At 41.8% G+C, this 17,264-nt stretch overlaps 1 long non-coding RNA gene across 4 annotated transcripts in view; it reads left to right on the plus strand.

The window, feature by feature from the left end:
- LOC117203899 (uncharacterized) overlaps positions 1–17,264 on the plus strand; it is a 398,345-nt gene that overhangs the window by 295,416 nt on the left and 85,665 nt on the right. For all 4 annotated transcript variants that reach the window (XR_007472136.1, XR_007472133.1, XR_007472134.1 and 1 more), the window contains one exon: positions 12,758–12,908. This is a non-coding gene — a long non-coding RNA (uncharacterized LOC117203899). The remainder of the gene's footprint in view (positions 1–12,757; positions 12,909–17,264) is intronic.

The raw sequence follows: 17,264 nt of genomic DNA on the forward strand, positions 1-17,264 counted from the left end.
CTGGGTCCTGACCACCAAATGGATGTGTTGGGAAAAAAGGAAGGGAAATGTGTAGATGAGGCTGTGGTCTCCCATCAGTGGCGGGGATAATCACAGTCTCTTTACAGAGTTGATAGCTTGAGAGAAAGAGCAAACTTGGTGAGGAGAGAGATTTGGATTTGAACACATGTGGAGAACAGAGATCCAGGATATATTCACATCCAGGAGCAGAAATGATGACTTGGAGGGCCAGGAAACTGCAGGACTCTTTTTGCCTGAGTTGACATTCAATGTCAGATGGAAGAAGAATGGAACAATGTCCATGGAAGAACAGGGTCTTTGAGGGGAAGGCTTGGGGGACAGAGGTGAGTAGAAGGAAGAAGGCGGTCGATCAAGGCTTCTCTAAGTGTGCTCTGTGCACTGGTGCTGACCCATGAGCTGCTGGTTACCCATCCACGAAGGAAATTCGGACCACAGATGTAACACGTGGGAGCTGTCATAGCAACCTGACACTGCTGCGGAATCCAACAGACGTTTCATTTTTATAGTAATTCATTTTTATTGTGTTTTATGATAATATCAGGTAGTGATTGATTGGAATTAAAAATTAAAAGACAAAAACAAACAAAAACAACAAATTCCTGGTCCTGCATCTAATGTAATTGAGATGCACTGATAAAACACAACTCGGTAACTGCCCAGCCCTTGACTTTTGGAGAAGAGCTCTAAAGAGGGATTTTAAGGAAGATGAAGTGCATGAAATGCTGTTTGGGGTTTTGAAGACAAAGCACAGCACATAATCAGGGAGAGACATCCTTGTGATGGAAGGCCTGAGAGATGCAGGGCATCTTGGCTTCTGAGAGATGGTGTTGGAGGATATCCTTGCAGATGGTTTTCTGGGAACTGAGTATTTAGAGAGGGCACTGGCCTTGCCAGCCATGGGAGTGATGGTGTAAAACCACAAGAAAAGTCTACCTGTGCTGCATCTGAACTGTTGATGGTCAAAATGTTGCACACAAAATGGCTAGGATGGTGAAAGAGACATCTTCAAGGAGTGTCTGTATGATGAATATGGGGGCAATAAAGAGTTAATTACTTTTTGCAACACATCTTCTGAGCACTTACTATATGCCAAACACTATCCTAGGTGCTGGGAATGCATGTATGGAACAGATGAATGGAACCCCTGGAAATGAAATACACAGAATGTGACAGGACCAGAAGCTGCAGGAGAACATGCACAGTCTTGAAGGAGCTTGGTTTTTTCCTCTAAAGGCAGCCGAAAGCCACAGGGTTTTGTAGAGTGAAGGAGTGCTATGCTTTCTGCATTTAACAGTTTACTGTTGGCTACCAGGAGACATGGAGGAGGAGGCAGAGGCAGAGGGGAAGCAGGATTAGGTGGGGGGCTGCTGCAGGGGTTGAGGTGAGCAAGGATGGTGGTTTGGTGGTTACGGCTTATGAGTGAAAGATGCCTCATGTTGGCCATTGGCCTTTAGAAATATTGGGTTATTGTGCCCATGGGACATACAAGTGGGGATATCTTTCAGGCATTTGGAGCTGCTAAGTTTAATCGAAGAGAACATTAGTGCAAAATAACAAAATTTAGGGAAAATTGTATCATCTGGGAACTCTGGTGGTGGTGCTGGTTATAGCTGTGAATCAAGGACAGGAGTGGAGGGTAGAACACAGAATCTAAAAGAGGACTGTTACGGGTCGAATTGTGTCCCCTCCAAAATGTAGGATGAAGTCCTAACCCCCAGGACCCCGAATGTGACCTTATTTGGAAATAAGTTTATTGCAGTTATAATTAGTTAAGGTGAGGTCATACTGGAGTGAGATGGGCTCTTATTCCAATGTGACTGCTGTTTTCATAAGAAGAAGAAAATGGGGACACATATATGCAAAGGGAGAAGCCCACGTGATGACAGAGGCAGAGGCTGGAGGGATGCAGCTGTGAGCCAAGGAACTCCAAGGATGCACCAAAAGCTAGGAAAAGACAAGGAAGGATTCCATGAAGCATCTGAGAGGGAGCATGGCCCTGCTGACACCTTGATTCCAGACTTCTAACCTCCAGAAATGTGAGAGAAATAAATGTGTTATTTTCAGCCACTCATTTTGTGGTACATTACTATAGCAGCTGGAGGAAACTGATACAGAGGCTTACTTTAGAGGTGAGTGGAAAGAGAATGACTAGGATCAAGAAGGACCGGTGAGAAATACAGAGGAAGAATCTGGAATGGTTAATATTGCAGCCCACAAAAATGGAGCATTTTGAGAAACCAGGCTTAAGTTGAGGATGGTCTGTGTGGGTGAGCAGGAAAGGAGAAGGACTGAGCCAAAGCTCTGCTCATCGTGCACCTTACAGAGGATTAGAGAGGGACCATGAGAATGGGTGGAGGACAGGCAAGAGCCTGGAGCCACTGAGGAAAGGCTCTTTATTGGGACATCTGGGGACAGGAACAGAAGTGATGGAATGGAAATATGATAAGGTAATGGTTGAAAGTGGGAGACCTTACTTTTGTTCTTTTTCTTTTCTCTCTCTCTTCCCCTCCCTCCCTCTCTCCCCCTTCCTTCCTTCTTTCTTTCCTTCCTTCTTTCCTTCCTTCCTTCCTTCCTTCCTCTTTCATTCCTTCCTATTTTTTTTTTTTAGAATAAAAGAGGCTTGAACTTGTTGCCTAAGAGCACGTTTGTAGTCAATACATCCAGAGATGAGAAAATACAAGTGATGAAGGGCAGAGGCTCCCATATAAAACAGGAAGAGACAGGAGCAACAATGTAGATGTGAAGCAGTTTTGGAGATGAGGAAACTGTGATGGGTAGGAACCTGGGTTCCCAATCCCCCGCCAGCTGTCTCAGCTTGAGACAATTTCTTAGCTTCTATGAGTCTCAGGCCACCTATAAAATGGTGCAGGGATTAAATGAGATAATTCAATGCCAAATCCATTGCATGGCACATGTTAAAATGTTAGTAAATTATATGTGATATGTATATAAAACAGAGCTTGGCTAATAGGAGGTGCTCTCAAAATTACATTTCTTTCTCACTCTCATCCCTTTTTTTCTGAAGCAACAGAGAAAAGGGGGATTGGGTTTAAATACAGGTAAATTCTGCAGTGAAGAAAGAAACTAGAGAAGACAATGGCTGGATGACTTATCTTTGGTCATGAAGCAGGAATTCAGATTGCCCCTGGATGGCAACCTCAGGAGAAACTTGGAGCCAGAGGCACCCAGCTAAGCTGCACTCCGTCCCTGACCTGCAGAAACTGTGAAATGACATTTGTCGTTGTTTTAAGCTGTTACGTTTTGAGGTAATTTGTTACTGAGCTTTAGATAATGAATACATTCACCATCAATTAATGGGCTGAAGGAGAGATACTTTACAAAAAGGTTTGCCTAGGGTTGGAGGTCAGGTGGCTTGGGCAGAGAGAAGACAGTTTTCCCAATGTCATTCAGAAGTACAGTGATCTTTCCTGTATAACTCACCACCTCTTTCATGGTAAAGGGGCATTTATGTAATTAGAGGGCATTGGTCCTCACTGAAATTGTCAAGGAAAACATTATAGCCATCAGCTTTTTTTTTTTTTTTTGCGGTACGCGGGCCTCACACTGTTGTGGCCTCTCCCGTTGCGGAGCACAGGCTCCAGACGTGCAGGCTCAGCGGCCATGGCTCAGGGACCCACCCGCTCTGCGGCATGTGGGATCTTCCCAGGCCGGGGAACGAACCCGTACCCCCTGCATCAGCAGGCGGACTCTCAACCACTGCACCACCAGGGAAGCCCTGCCATCAGGTTTTACTCTATCTCTATGTAAATCCCCCCTTGCCTGCTAAGTGTAATAATCTCAGAAGTCCTGAATCTGCCATTCACAATCAGGGCATCTACTTCTCAGCCACTAGTGGGGATGCTTCCAGCCAGATGTGCCTCCTGGCTAGAGTGTTCCAGATCCCCATTGGTCTAATTCATTAGTGACTGTAACATAGGGATCATCTGGAAATGACACTTTGGGGTTAAGTGGGAGGGTGTATGTGAAGATCAGTTCATAACTCTCATCTTATAGGCATGGTCTTCTCTGGGGTTGGAACCCACATATGTGTGGACTTTCACCCTCCAGGATTCCCAGAGACCATAGAGTGTGTGTAGCATAAGCCAGAAAAAAACATGCAGGAAATCGTAGGGGAGGCAAAATTTTACCTTTACCTCTTAGGTTGTTTTCCCAGCTGGATCTGAGAATTAAACTAACATAAGATAGATCAACAGGAGAAAAGCATATACATTTAGTTCATACGGGTCTTATGTAACATGGGAGCCTTCGTAATGAATGACAATCTGAAGATATGGTGAAACTACATGCCTTTATATGAGCTTGAACAAGGAGAGGCAATTATGGAAAAGTAATTAAACTATGATGCAGGGTGGCTTAAGGAAGATAAGAATTATTTTAACAACATCTGCTTGTAGAGAATTCTCCTTTAATTTTTAAATTTTTTAATTAGAGTATAGTTGATTTACAATGTGTTAGTTTCAAATGTACAGCACAGTGATTCAGTTATATATATATATATATATACATATATACACATATGTATATGTATATATATATGTTCTTTTTCAGATTATTTTCCCTTATAGATTATTACAAACTATTTAGTATAGTTCCCTGTGCTATATAGTAGGTCCTTGTTTATCTATTTTGTATATAGTAGTATGTATATGTTAATCCCAGACTCCTAATTTATCCCTCCCCCCCTTTCCCCTTTGGTAACCATATGTTTGTTTTCTATGTCTGTGAGTCTGTTTATGTTTTATAAATAAGTTTATTTGTATCATTTTTCTAGATTCTGCATATAAGCAATATCATATGATACTTGTCTTTCTCTGTCTGACTTAATTCACTTAATATGATAATCTCTAGGTCCACCCATGTTGATGCAAATGGTGTTATTTCATGCTTTTTACAGCTGAGTAATAGTCCATTGTATATATGTACCACATCTTCTTTATCCATTCATGTGTTGATGGACATTTCTGTTGCGTCCATGTCCTGGCTATTGTAAATAGTGCTGCAGTGAACACTGGGGTGCATAAACCTTTTAAATTATAGTTTTATCTGAATATATGCTCAGGAGTGGGATTGCAGGATCATATGATAACTGCTTGTAGAGAATTCTCTTGATCTCAACTTCTTTTCCTTGATAAGAATGATATTTTCCTGCTGGGATCTGGGGAGGATATCTTTCATATGGGAATTTCATCTCCTGCTCTTAAGAAAAAGAAGGATAGAGTGTTTTCCTTGCATTTTCTGTTTTTCAAGTGCTTTTAGCTCAAATTAATCAATATGCCAGAGTGGAATATTTTGGAGTGGCATATTCTGAGCTCCTTCAATATGTTGTAAATTTTAATAAATAATGCATGTGTCATGGGACTTGATTTACCACTGTCCTGGCCTGGGGTAGACATCATACCAAAGACATAACACTCTCCCACCTCCACACTTGGGCCCACCCTTCATTTCAGGTCTTTTAGGAATCTTGGAATTCTGAAAAGGGAATTCTTCACATAGAGTAAGTTGAATGCTGACTCAGCAAAGTTTCAGGGGCCCATTTGGGAATCCAACTGCTATTGAAGGGAGGTATTCAATGGATGACAACAGGTAGAACAACTAACGAGTGTCCTCATCAGAGGAAGCACTCAGTGCTCACTGCAATGCACTGAGCTCTTTGTGGAATTTCAGTCATATTTCATACAGCAACTAGCCGGGGAGAGAGATGGGGCTCACCCAATGGCACTCCAGGGGAGGCGGAGCCATTTCCAATCCAACCTCCATTCTCACCTGTGTGAGTTCACCATACTCTCCACCTGAACCTCCATTCTCTCTTACTTTCCTTATGCTCTGAGAATTCCTTACTATTTAAAAAGGAGGCTGTGCACTAGAAGCTAACACAACATTGTAAAGCAAATATACTCCAATAAAAATTAATTTAAAAAAATAAAATAAAAAGGAGGGAAAACTTTCTCCAAAGCTATGGCCTCTACTCTAGCTTTGTTGCATTAAATAAATACATAAACAAGAATTGAATTTTTTTTAAAAAAAATTTGTACATTTCTGCTGTGTCATGGCTTCCATGAGGCCACAAATGCACAATGATTAGCTGACTGGACAGAGGAAAGAATGAGAGGTAGAAAGAATCAAGAAGAAGAAGAGGAAGAAAGCAACAACATGGCGTAATTCTCCAAATGTATTCTCTGTCCACATGTGCCTTAAAAAGCTTAAGCCATCCAGAAGCTACTTATGATGCAACCATTTCTATAAACAGTAATTAATAAATAATTCATGCAGTTCAGGGTCCTTAAAGTGATAAAGTCCTGCAGCTTAGCAGTCCCCAGATAGTCACTGCAGTGAGAACACCAGGGTTTCTGCACCTCTAGTTTCCAGGGTACCCTTGGGATTTGCTCAGGCTATAATAACAATAATTGCTGCTATTTGTTGAACATTGATGCCCTGCCAGACCCTGTGCTAAGGAAGGACTGCATGTTTTTTTGTCATAATCAATATTCCCCACCCGGGCAAGGTATTATTTTTTCCCATCTTACAAATGAAAAAGCTGTAACTTGGGCTTCCCTGGTGGCGCAGTGGTTGAGGGTCCGCCTGCTGATGTAGCGGACACGGGTTCGTGCCCCCGTCCGGGAGGATCCCACGTGCCACAGAGCAGCTGGGCCTGTGAGCCATGGCCGCTGAGCCTGCGTGTCCGGAGCCTGTGCTCCGCAACGGGAGAGGCCACAGTAGTGAGAGGCCCACGTACCGCAAAAAAAAAAAAAAAAAAAAAAAAGCTGTAACTCAGATTAAATAACTAGTTCAAGATCTCCCAGAAGAAAGCAGTGGAGCTAATATACAGACTCGAGTTTGTCTGGTTCCAGAGGCCTTGGTCTTTCTAGTTCACCTTTAGATTAGCTTGCATTTCCTCCAGAAATAGAATCTGAGGCAAGGACTTGTGTACAGGCAGTTTATTTGTGAGGTGACCCCAGAGACAAGGAGAGAGGAACAAGGGAGAGTGAAGGAAGGAAGGAAAACCATGTGAGCGTGCATTTTGTTGAGGTCACTGCTATAGGCCACTTGGATTTGATGGTTTTGAGGGCTCTCTAAACAGCTTATAGATGTTGCTCAGAATTTTCCACCTAAGAATCAATGGAGAAAAATATTTATCCATAACCCCTCAGACCCCACGTTTGAGGGCAGTCCCTCTGTGGCACTACCAGCTCTGCACTTCTAGGAAGTGCACTGATGCCTGCGAGTGGACAGTTGCTTGCTTTAGGGACATCAGAGAATCCCCAGAATAGAAAGGGAAAGACTCACAGGCCATAACTGATGAACCACGGTAGGTATGGAGTAAGTCAAAACCTGTAAGCACCTGCCTGCAGCTGACACCTGGAATCAGATGTGAGGCTGAGAGGATGTGAGTTGAGGTACCAGGGGCATCTGATCCAATTGTACTTCCCCAGGTACAGCCCCTCCAGGTCAAACCGTCATGTGATCTTTCAGTTGTGTTGGCTTTGCAAAGATGGTAAAGCTTGTACATGCCCAGTCCCACCCCACCAAATTAAGTGTAGAGGGGAAGGCGTTGTGAAGGGCCTGGATGGAAGTGATTTTCTTCCTCATTAAAATCACAGACAGAGCAAGGGATACCTGAGTTTGCTGTTCAAATAGGTGCCATTTCTTAATGGAAAATAGGAAGCTGGAAAATTTTGGTTAAAACATTCCCCTTTTCAAGATATTAAAAAACAAAAAACACTTTTGAGGACCAGTGTGGTGCTGAGACAGGAGGAAAAAAGGTACAGATTTGAGGCAAGACTGTGAAGGGGCTGAGATTTTTGGCCACTTGCAAGCTGACACGTTAGCCTGCCACGATCTCATGGAAGCCTGCAGAGTACAGGAGGCTCCTGTGCCAGACACAGAGGACTTTGTTACTTAGGGTACCACAGGCAGCATGAGCATCAGCATATTTGTATCCATTCTCCTTACCCTCCAGTCTCACAGAGTCTACACAGATGGGCCCATAGAGATGCCTGTTCAGGCAGTAGGTTACATTAGAGGAGAGGAACCTTCAACTTAAGGAATCTGAGTTACCCGTTAGCCAGGTATGCCCTCTGCTCAAGGGAGACATGATCTCATTTATCCTGGATTTTAAGGCTGCCTGACCTTTCCTCTGGAAGGAGATACTATCTCTATCTTGCAAGGGTGTAAGCAAACCTGTTTTTAGCTTCAGAGGAAGACACTATCTTTGTCTTCCAAGGTTGTTCAGTATGCACATGTCCTTGAAAAGATAATCTGGAAAAAAGGGCCGCTAGTGCCTCTCATTCCTACTCATAAAATATATAGAAATGTGAGAGTTCCATGGATAATTTTCTTTCTAATACGTTGTCTTTCATCAAGTAGCAACAGGGTTGACCTTTAGTTGAGCCATAGGTAGACGTTTTACTGCTTTAGCAAAGCATGTACCTTTGACACATGGGATGGATGCATTTCTTGACCTTGGGCAGGGGTTAAGGCTATGCCTAAAATACCTGGATGAGAAAAACATGTTGAATGAAGACAGGGAGGGAGAGGGGGAGAGAGAGAGATGGGGGGTGAGAGAATAGAAGAAATTGAGAGCAAGAGAGAGAGAAAAGGAGAGAAAAATAGAAAGTATTTGACAGATTCATAAAAGTATATTGGGACATAGAAACCATGAATGGGAGTATGGATGGCTGGATGAAGAAATAAAGACAAAACATACATGGGTGGATATATAGATACATAATGGGTGGATGATAGATACAGAATTATATAAATAGACTGAAAGTGTAAGGGAAAGAAAGAGACAGGGAATAAGAGAAAGACAAAAGCTCACAAGGGCTGAGACCAAGTCAGAGAAAGAGAGTACACGGAGAAAGACAGAGACAGAGAGATACATGAAGATACAGAAAAAGACAGAGAAAGAACATGGTTGGACAGACAAATGGAGAGAAGAATGAGGAGTGAGAGAAATGGATAGAAGGGTGGATAAATACATGGATAAAAGATAGATAATTAAAGAGAGAGAAGAGGTAATATAATGTGACTTTGGGCTCAGTATTCTGATCTTGTTGCTTTGGTTCTGCCACTGCCTAACTGTATGATTTGGGGCAAGTTACTTTATCTGTCAAATGGGAATACTACTAATAATACTAACCTCAGAGGGTCATTTTAAAGTCTGAATAGAGATAAGTTTCATAAATGCAAGTTGGCAGGCCTGTGATAATTCTATTTGCAGAAAGACAACTTGTTCCATCAGCTGTAATGCCCATCCCCATGAATCTTATAGGCTTCAACATTTCCAGCACTCACACTAAATTGTTGTTTCCCATTGGAGCCCTAGCTGAGTCTGGCAGATGTGTCAAACCCTGAGAAAGCCAACACTGGCATCCAACATTCAAATAGCAATTTTATGCAAACGGGATCTTCTCATTATGTTCTCCTTCTGCAATCCATAATTATTGCTTCTGAATGAATCTGAGGTTGTCTTCATCTCCATGAAATGAGGTCACACTACTTATATAGTAAATTAAAGGCAAATTGAGCAGATGATATCTATAAAATAAGAAACATGCCATTTTTAGAGCCATTGACACTGTGCTAAATGAGTTGATTTTCAATCCAAATCAAGTATGTGTATTATTTGGTTCAGCATCCCAACATTCAGATGGAAATCCACACTCTTTGAAGACTTGTTAGTCTTTTACTCTTCACAGAGTTAGCATTTATGATAAGGAATTACTTCTTTAGTCCTATGATTTCAGTTTATATCCAAGCACATAATGGTTCACAGTTCATTCTTGCTAAAGAGAAAAAAAGGATTTTCATGCCTAAGTTATTTTGGTATGTCATGTTATGGTGAAATATTTCCAAATGAAGTGACATGAAAAGCACAACCTATAATGTTTGGCTACATCAGAATGCATTAAGGACTCTTTCTGACCTGCTTTTTAAATTGTTCTTTATGTACCCAAGAATTTGCACTTCCAAGGACAGTTATTATAGTTTCTAGCACACACTTAATTCAATTAGTTCTTCACCTTTAATGAAGGCAGAATAAATAAAAATTATCCTGATTTAGTAAAAATTAGGTATTTTTTTTTCCCAAATGATTCTTTACCTCTCTATTCTCTTACTCCTGCTCAACCTTATGAGTAAACAAGTACACAGATGGTATAATTTAAAGAGCAGCACAATAGTGCATGTGAAAATACTTCAAAACATTCTCTTGTCTCTTTTCTATTAAATATTCCTCTAATCAGAAATTCCACCATTAGACAGTCTTTCATATGGCATAAACAGCCTTCCTTTACAATCCTCTATTAAAATATGAAAACTTCTGAATAGTTTGGGTAATATTTGAGACAAATTTATTTTATTTGGATCATTTTTCTTTTGAAGCATTCAGATTCAATAAACATTATTGAACCTAACTTCAGTCATGAGTTGGGTGGAGTGACATAGTGGAGACAGGAGACCTGACACTTATTTATTCATTCACCAAATGTTTACTGAGCTCTTACTATTTGTCAGACACCATGCTATGCACTCGATATATAATATAGACTGTGTCCTCATGGAACATGCGATGCATTGAGTGAGGTGATTGGTGTTTACATAATCACAGAATTAATAACTGAAGATTGCAATGACCTCAATGAAGGAGAGCAAGGGGCTATTATAGCCTAACAGATTCTGCAAGAATGGGAAGGTCATATAAATCAACTTTTCTAGGGCCATGGTGCTATCCAGGACAGCCAAGTCATGTTCAAAGGGGTAGGTACTCTTGAATAAGAAGCAGAAGTTCTTGTGAAGAAGTAGCATAGAGCAGCTTTGTGGACCAGAAAGCTAAGTACTGAGGATGGAATTTACTTGGAAAGTTGGCTCCACATTTTGCTTTCCTCTGGCATAGATCATTGCTGCTGAGTCATGCATGGTGTCTTCATCTCTCTTCTCCAGCCCTCTCATACTCTTGTTCTGAGGCTAGCCTGGCATTTCTCACAAGCAGTGTTGGGTAACATAGCAGAATGTGTGTACAGCTCGTTCCTCCTGGGCATCAAGCTCCTTGAGCTCAACGGTACATCCTCAGTAAATGCCAGGTATGTATGAATGAATGACAACAACAACCTCTGAGAGGGATATTATTTGTCCTATTTGTCAAATAAGGAAACAAGGTCAGAGTGGTTTAATGGTTTATCTAATGTCACACATACAAAATGTGGCTATTTCTGGATCTCAACTCAAGTTCCTTTAGAGCAAAAATTTACGTTAGAAACTTACTATCTTATGAAACAAAGACATAAAGACAACACCCCCATACCACCTGAATTTATTTATGATGACTCTAAATATGTGTCTTATTTGCATATATGCAAAACAGATAAGGTATAGGTTCGGTAACAGTAACAAACAAACCTCAAATCTCAGTGGTTTAAAGCAACAACAGTTGATTTCTCATGCAGGTTGTATGTTGATTGCAGGTCACCAGGAGGTTCTGCTCATTGGTGTTATACATGGAGCAGTTTTCATTGCAAACATTGCTTCTCACCATGCCAAACAGAAAAATAGAGCTCTAGAATGTCTGGCAGTTAAATACTCCAGGCTGGAAGTGACACATTGGCACTGCAATTTATAACTCATTTATCAGAACTACTTGTATGTCCCTATGCTCTCTGCTAGAATATGCAAAGCCAGGACATTTGGCAAGCTAATGATTCCCACAGATAAAATGATTCGTATTTCTTTTATGTGGTCATTTACTCATCAATTATTTATCAGATACTTGTTATGTGCCAGAATTAGTGGCTGTAACAGTATGTTACTCAGTTATTGGTGCATAAAAATCACAGCATCTCAGTGACATACAATATAAGCATTTATTTCTCTTTTGTGCATGTATCAGGTCACTGGGATCTGGCTGATCTAGCTTGGGTTCAGCTGAGCAATACTTCAACCTATACATTGTACAGGTTGTTTGAGTCTACTACATATAGACTGTATCCTCCTGGAACTGGCTACATGAGGCATATGCTTCTCACAGCAATGGCAGAAATATAAGAAGGGCAAGTGGAAACATACAATGCCTTTTTTTTTTTTTTTTGCGGTACACAGGACTCTCACTGTTGTGGCCTCTCCCGTTGTGGAGCACAGGCTCTGGACGCACAGGCTCAGTGGCCATGGCTCATGGGTCCATCCGCTCCGCAGTATGTGGGATCTTCCCAGACCGGGGCACAAACCCGTGTCCCCTGCATCGGCAGGCAGACTCTCAACCACTGTGCCGCCAGGGAAGCCCTATAATGCCTTTTAAAGTCTAGGCTTGGAACTGCCCCACTATCATTTCTGTCACATTCCATTGATCAGTGCAAGTCTCATGGCCATGCTGAATGGCCATGGGGCAGAGAGGAATAATCAACCTCCCTTGGGATAAACTGCAAAGCACATGACAAAGGACAGGGATTTAGAAAAAGGCAATTAACTTGTAACAGTAATGCAATCAATACAAGCAGTGATCAGACTGGAATCTTAACTTTGTGTAGTTTATATCCTATAGAAAAAGGATTGATAAATAAAGTATGTAAAACTAGACAGATGTAACTGCTGAGGAGAAGAAAGTAAAGCAAGGAAGGAGGTTAGAAAGAATAAAGGTGATTATAGTGGCTAACATTTTTGAAGATTGGCCAAGAAGGTTAGCTTCACAAAACAAAATGACAATTGAGTAACTTTCTTAAAGGAACTGAGAGAGACAAACGTGAAGATGGCTGAGGAAAAGCAGAGGAAGAAAGCACCTTTGAAGGCTGATCGTGGAATTGACCTGGCATCTTTGAAGAGCAGAAAGAGTGTCTCTGTAACTGAGCCAAGGGAGTGAGAAGAAGACCGAAGAGGTGAGCACAGCTTGTTCGAGGCCAGTGAAACATTTTGTCTTTTAAGTCTGAATGAGGTGAACGTCCATTGGAGGATTTCCAGAAAAAAAGCAGTATGTTTATACTTTTTACTGGATCATCCTGGCTAACCTACTGGGAATGGACTGGTTGGGGTGGGGGGGCAGAGACAAGCTAAGAGGCCATCACAGTATTACAGGGGATAGACAGTGGTGGCTTAGACAAGGGTCGTAGCAGTGGATATGATGATAAGTCACTGAATTTGATTCTGGAAATATTTTGAAATTGAGTCATTCAAGTTTGGTGACAGATCAGATTTGCAGTGTGGGAGAGAGTGGTGTTTGGGATGATGGCTAAGATTTTGGCTGAATCAACTGGAAAAAAAGGAATTTATTTTCCTGAAATGGAAAAGACTCTGTGAGGAGCCCATGAAAAAGGAAGATCAGGGTTCAGTTTGGGACCCCTTATGGGTAAGGTGCCTATTAGTCATTCAGTGGAAAGTCAAGTGGGCTGTCACCTAGTGAGATGAGTGGAGGAGAGGTCCAGGCTGACAGATGGATGTTGGAGCCTTGTTCTTTATGCCTGTGTGTAAGAGTGAAGTTAATCAACTCATGAGACTGAATGAGATCACCAAATGAGTGAGTTTAGATAAAACAGTGACAAAACACGAAGGCCTGAACCTTCTAATTTCCAATTCCAAGAAGATGGTGAGGAACCAGCAACAGAAACTTAGAATTAATGAATATAAGAGAGAGAAAATGAGAGTGTGATATCATGGAAATTAAATGAAGAAACATTTTCAAGGAAGAGGGAGTTTTCAACTTAGTCCAATGCAGCTGAAATGCCAAGTAAGATAAGGACGAACAACTGTTAGGTTGAGTGAAATGCAGACCGTTCATGATCTTGTGAGAAATTGATTAACTGAAATGATGGCGCAAAAACGTTGTCAAAATGGGTTTAACAAAGAATGGGACAGGAGACATTGATGACAGTGACTTTAGGTCACTCTTCCAAGAGGTTTTATAAAAGGAGAAGGTAAACGTTTTGTTTGTTTGTTTGCTGAAGGCTGATGGGGAATTAAGGGAGAATCATTTTCTTTGTAAGTGGGAGAAGCATAATTATGAGACCTCTTAAAGCAAGAAAAAATAACAATACAGAAGAGAAGGAAAATTACTGAATTGATGGCCTTGAGTGTTGAGAAGGATAGATTCTGTGCAGAATGGAAGGTACGTGCTTTATCTAGAAGCATGGACCTTTCATCCACATAGTCTAGAGGGAGGACAGAGTAACTGGAGACAAAGGCAGGTAGGTGAGAGGTGTGCTGATGGGAGCTGGGGGCTCCTGTTCTCTCAGTGACGAGGGAAACATCTGCCCATTGTCCAAAGTCAGTTCTCTTACCTCCAACTAAAGTAGCCTCAATCAAGCACCTTCTTAAAGCCATACTGGTGCTGTAGTTCCAAACAATGTGTTGGAAATCCTCAACCCAGAGAGGGACGGTGGGCCTCCATAGACATAAATAAGGACATCCGTAGCAAATGTGGTCTGCAGATACTTTTGTGACTTGGGACAGCTGGGATGCTGAAGAACCAGATTCCTGGTCTTCTTACAGGAGAAGCTCTTTCACTCCAGAGTCTCCTGGTGCTTAGATTTTCATTTCTCTGCTGTTTGTGGCTCTAAGAAGGAAGTTTGTTTATTTAAGGAAACTCCGTTGGACCTCTAGGGGATAAAATGGGTTGCTTTCCAATCCAAGATTGCTGACAATCCCCTTCCCAAGATTGCTAAAACTCAATCCACTGTTGAAAATATATTTCTGAAGATTCCCACATCAACTGCGCTGCTTGTAGCTTTGTATGGCCTTTGTGGGTTCTAAATACCAACCTCTTGTCCCATATCTTCCAGTAATTCAGTCACCACCTCTTTGAGAATGCCTTTTCCTTATGCCAATTCATTAAAAATGAACAATTGGGCTTCCCTGGTGGTGCAGTGGTTGAGAATCCGCCTGCTAATGCAGGGGACATGGGTTCGAGCCCTGGTCTGGGAAGATCCCACATGCCACGGAGCAACTAGGCCCGTGAGCCACAACTACTGAGCCTGCACGTCTGGAACCTGTGCTCCACAACAAGAGAGGCCGCGAGAGTGAGAGGCCCGCGCACCGTGATGAAGAGTGGCCCCCGCTTGCCACAACTAGAGAAAGCCCTCGCACAGAAACGAAGACCCAACACAGCCAATAATAAATAAATAAATAAATGTCGGGTTTAAAAAAAAAGAACAATTAAGTGATATTTTGGAGCACTTATCTCCCCTTCTATATTATCATATATTTGAGAGTAGAGGCAGTCCCATTCTTTGAGGCATCCCATGAAGGCCCACCTTATATAGACAAAGAACTTCATAAATTAATGAATGGATAACTTTTTACTTCCCCTCAGACATATTAAAAATTTGGTTAAGAAAAGACTGCCTGAGCAAAGTGTTAAAGGGTAATAGCAAGTCTGTTTAGAACAATGGCAAATGTTAACTAATTATTAGAAGACATCTTTTAATTTGAAAGTCTAGTTTTTAATTATTTTTGTGACAGTTTATGTTTAATTTTACCTGCTTCACCCCTGACTGTCGATGACAGATTTCTATTTTAATTATGCAGCCAATGATTGCTACAAATGTGTTGAGGCCCTTCATTTATTTATTTGCCTTCTCTCAGCTCCCTTGGAATTAGACGTGAGCAGCCGTTAGGTATTACCAAGTTCTCCTGGAAATGGCAGTGATACATGATCACATAATTAGTGCCTGCCAAATTACTGAGACTCATGTGTCTCCCCACAGCCTTGGAGTATAAGGCATATTAAACAGGGGATAAAGTCTCTGGGCAGACACACATGAGGTGATTGCCCAAGCTTTGAATATCTTTATTCTTTGCCCTGTCCATTCAGCAAGAGATAATCTATTCTCTGTAGTAGTTTGTCTTGGTGGCTCAACAAAGCACCCTTTTGCTTAGTGTCTTAAACAGCAACCATTTTGTTTGCTCATGATTCCGTAGGTTGGCAAGCTAGGCTGGGCTTAGCTGGGTGTTCTTTTGGTCTTGCCAGGGATCACTTACTTGTCTGTGGTCAACAACCAGATTGGCTGGGGCTGACCATTTCAAAATGACTTCCACTGAGGTAGCTCATTTTTGCTCCATGTGTCTCTTACCTCACAGGTGCAGCAGGGCAGTGTTCCAGGAAAGAGTAGAAGCACATAGATCCTTTCAAGGCCAAGACTCAGAACAGGCATGCCACTAAATACTGTGGACCAAAACAAGTCTCAAAGCCAATGAGACTTAGAGGGAAGGGCAATAGATTCCACATCCTGATGGGAGGAGCAGGAAAATCATATCCATGGAAAGGGCCTAGATGCAGAGAGATCATTTTTTCAATCTACAACAGCAGCTAAAATGTAATTTATTTAAAAATCTACATGAGCAAGGTAAGCCCATTAGTTGAGTCGCCTGGTGCTGAGAACTCTAAATCGCTGTAGATTTTGTAATGGAGTGAGAAGTAGGGCCCAGTTTTGCTGTGCAGAATGTACTGCTTCTTGAGTGGATGATAGGCTATGACTTCTGAAATGAGAACCCTTTGTGATGATGTTTGTTACCATTTTGGAGGCAATAGTGGGGCTCCAGCAAGGAAAACCAACAAGGTCAATGAATGGCCCCCCAAATTCTGCGTGGAGTCAGGTATGTCTTCCTCCATCATTTTTCTCCCCCCCTCTGGACATGTGGTACTCCATCTCTGCCCTGTCTTCGGGTAACTTGAACATGGTCTTAACTGTGGTGCTAGCTGATAGCTAAAACGCTAAGGAAAAAATGTTAAGGGTATTTCTGTCTCTCAAGGGGTCTATTGACATTTCAAAGACTTCAGAAGGCAAAGTCATAAAGCTATGATGGTAGAAGGACGGGCAGAAGTGCTCAGGCTTTGAACAGAGGGCTCCATCCTGCTCCTAGACAATACTTCTGATCCTTTTATCCTAAGTATTGAAGTGCTTATTGTCAATTCTAAATTCCAATGCGTAGAACACTCTATAAGGCATTTCCCACGTACATTAAATAGAGGGTAATGTTGGGAGATGACGGCGGGATGGCCAGTGCTAACGGTGCCCCAGTGGCATCCTGTTTAGATGTTGTGACCTTAGGCTGCGTTTCTTTCTGTCCTGCCTTCCTTGATCCCTGCCATTTTTTGCAAGCTCTATTTTTCATACTTCCAGCAATTCTTGGAGCTACTTAATAATAAAAATCCTTCTTGCTAGTAATCCCCCTGGCTAATAAATCCCTCTTCTGCTAAGTTAACCAGAATCCTTTTTAGTTGCTTGAAACTAAGAACTCTA

The sequence above is a fragment of the Orcinus orca genome, chromosome 16 (genome assembly GCF_937001465.1).
Source record: "Orcinus orca chromosome 16, mOrcOrc1.1, whole genome shotgun sequence".
In the NCBI taxonomy this organism is placed as follows: domain Eukaryota; kingdom Metazoa; phylum Chordata; class Mammalia; order Artiodactyla; family Delphinidae; genus Orcinus; species Orcinus orca.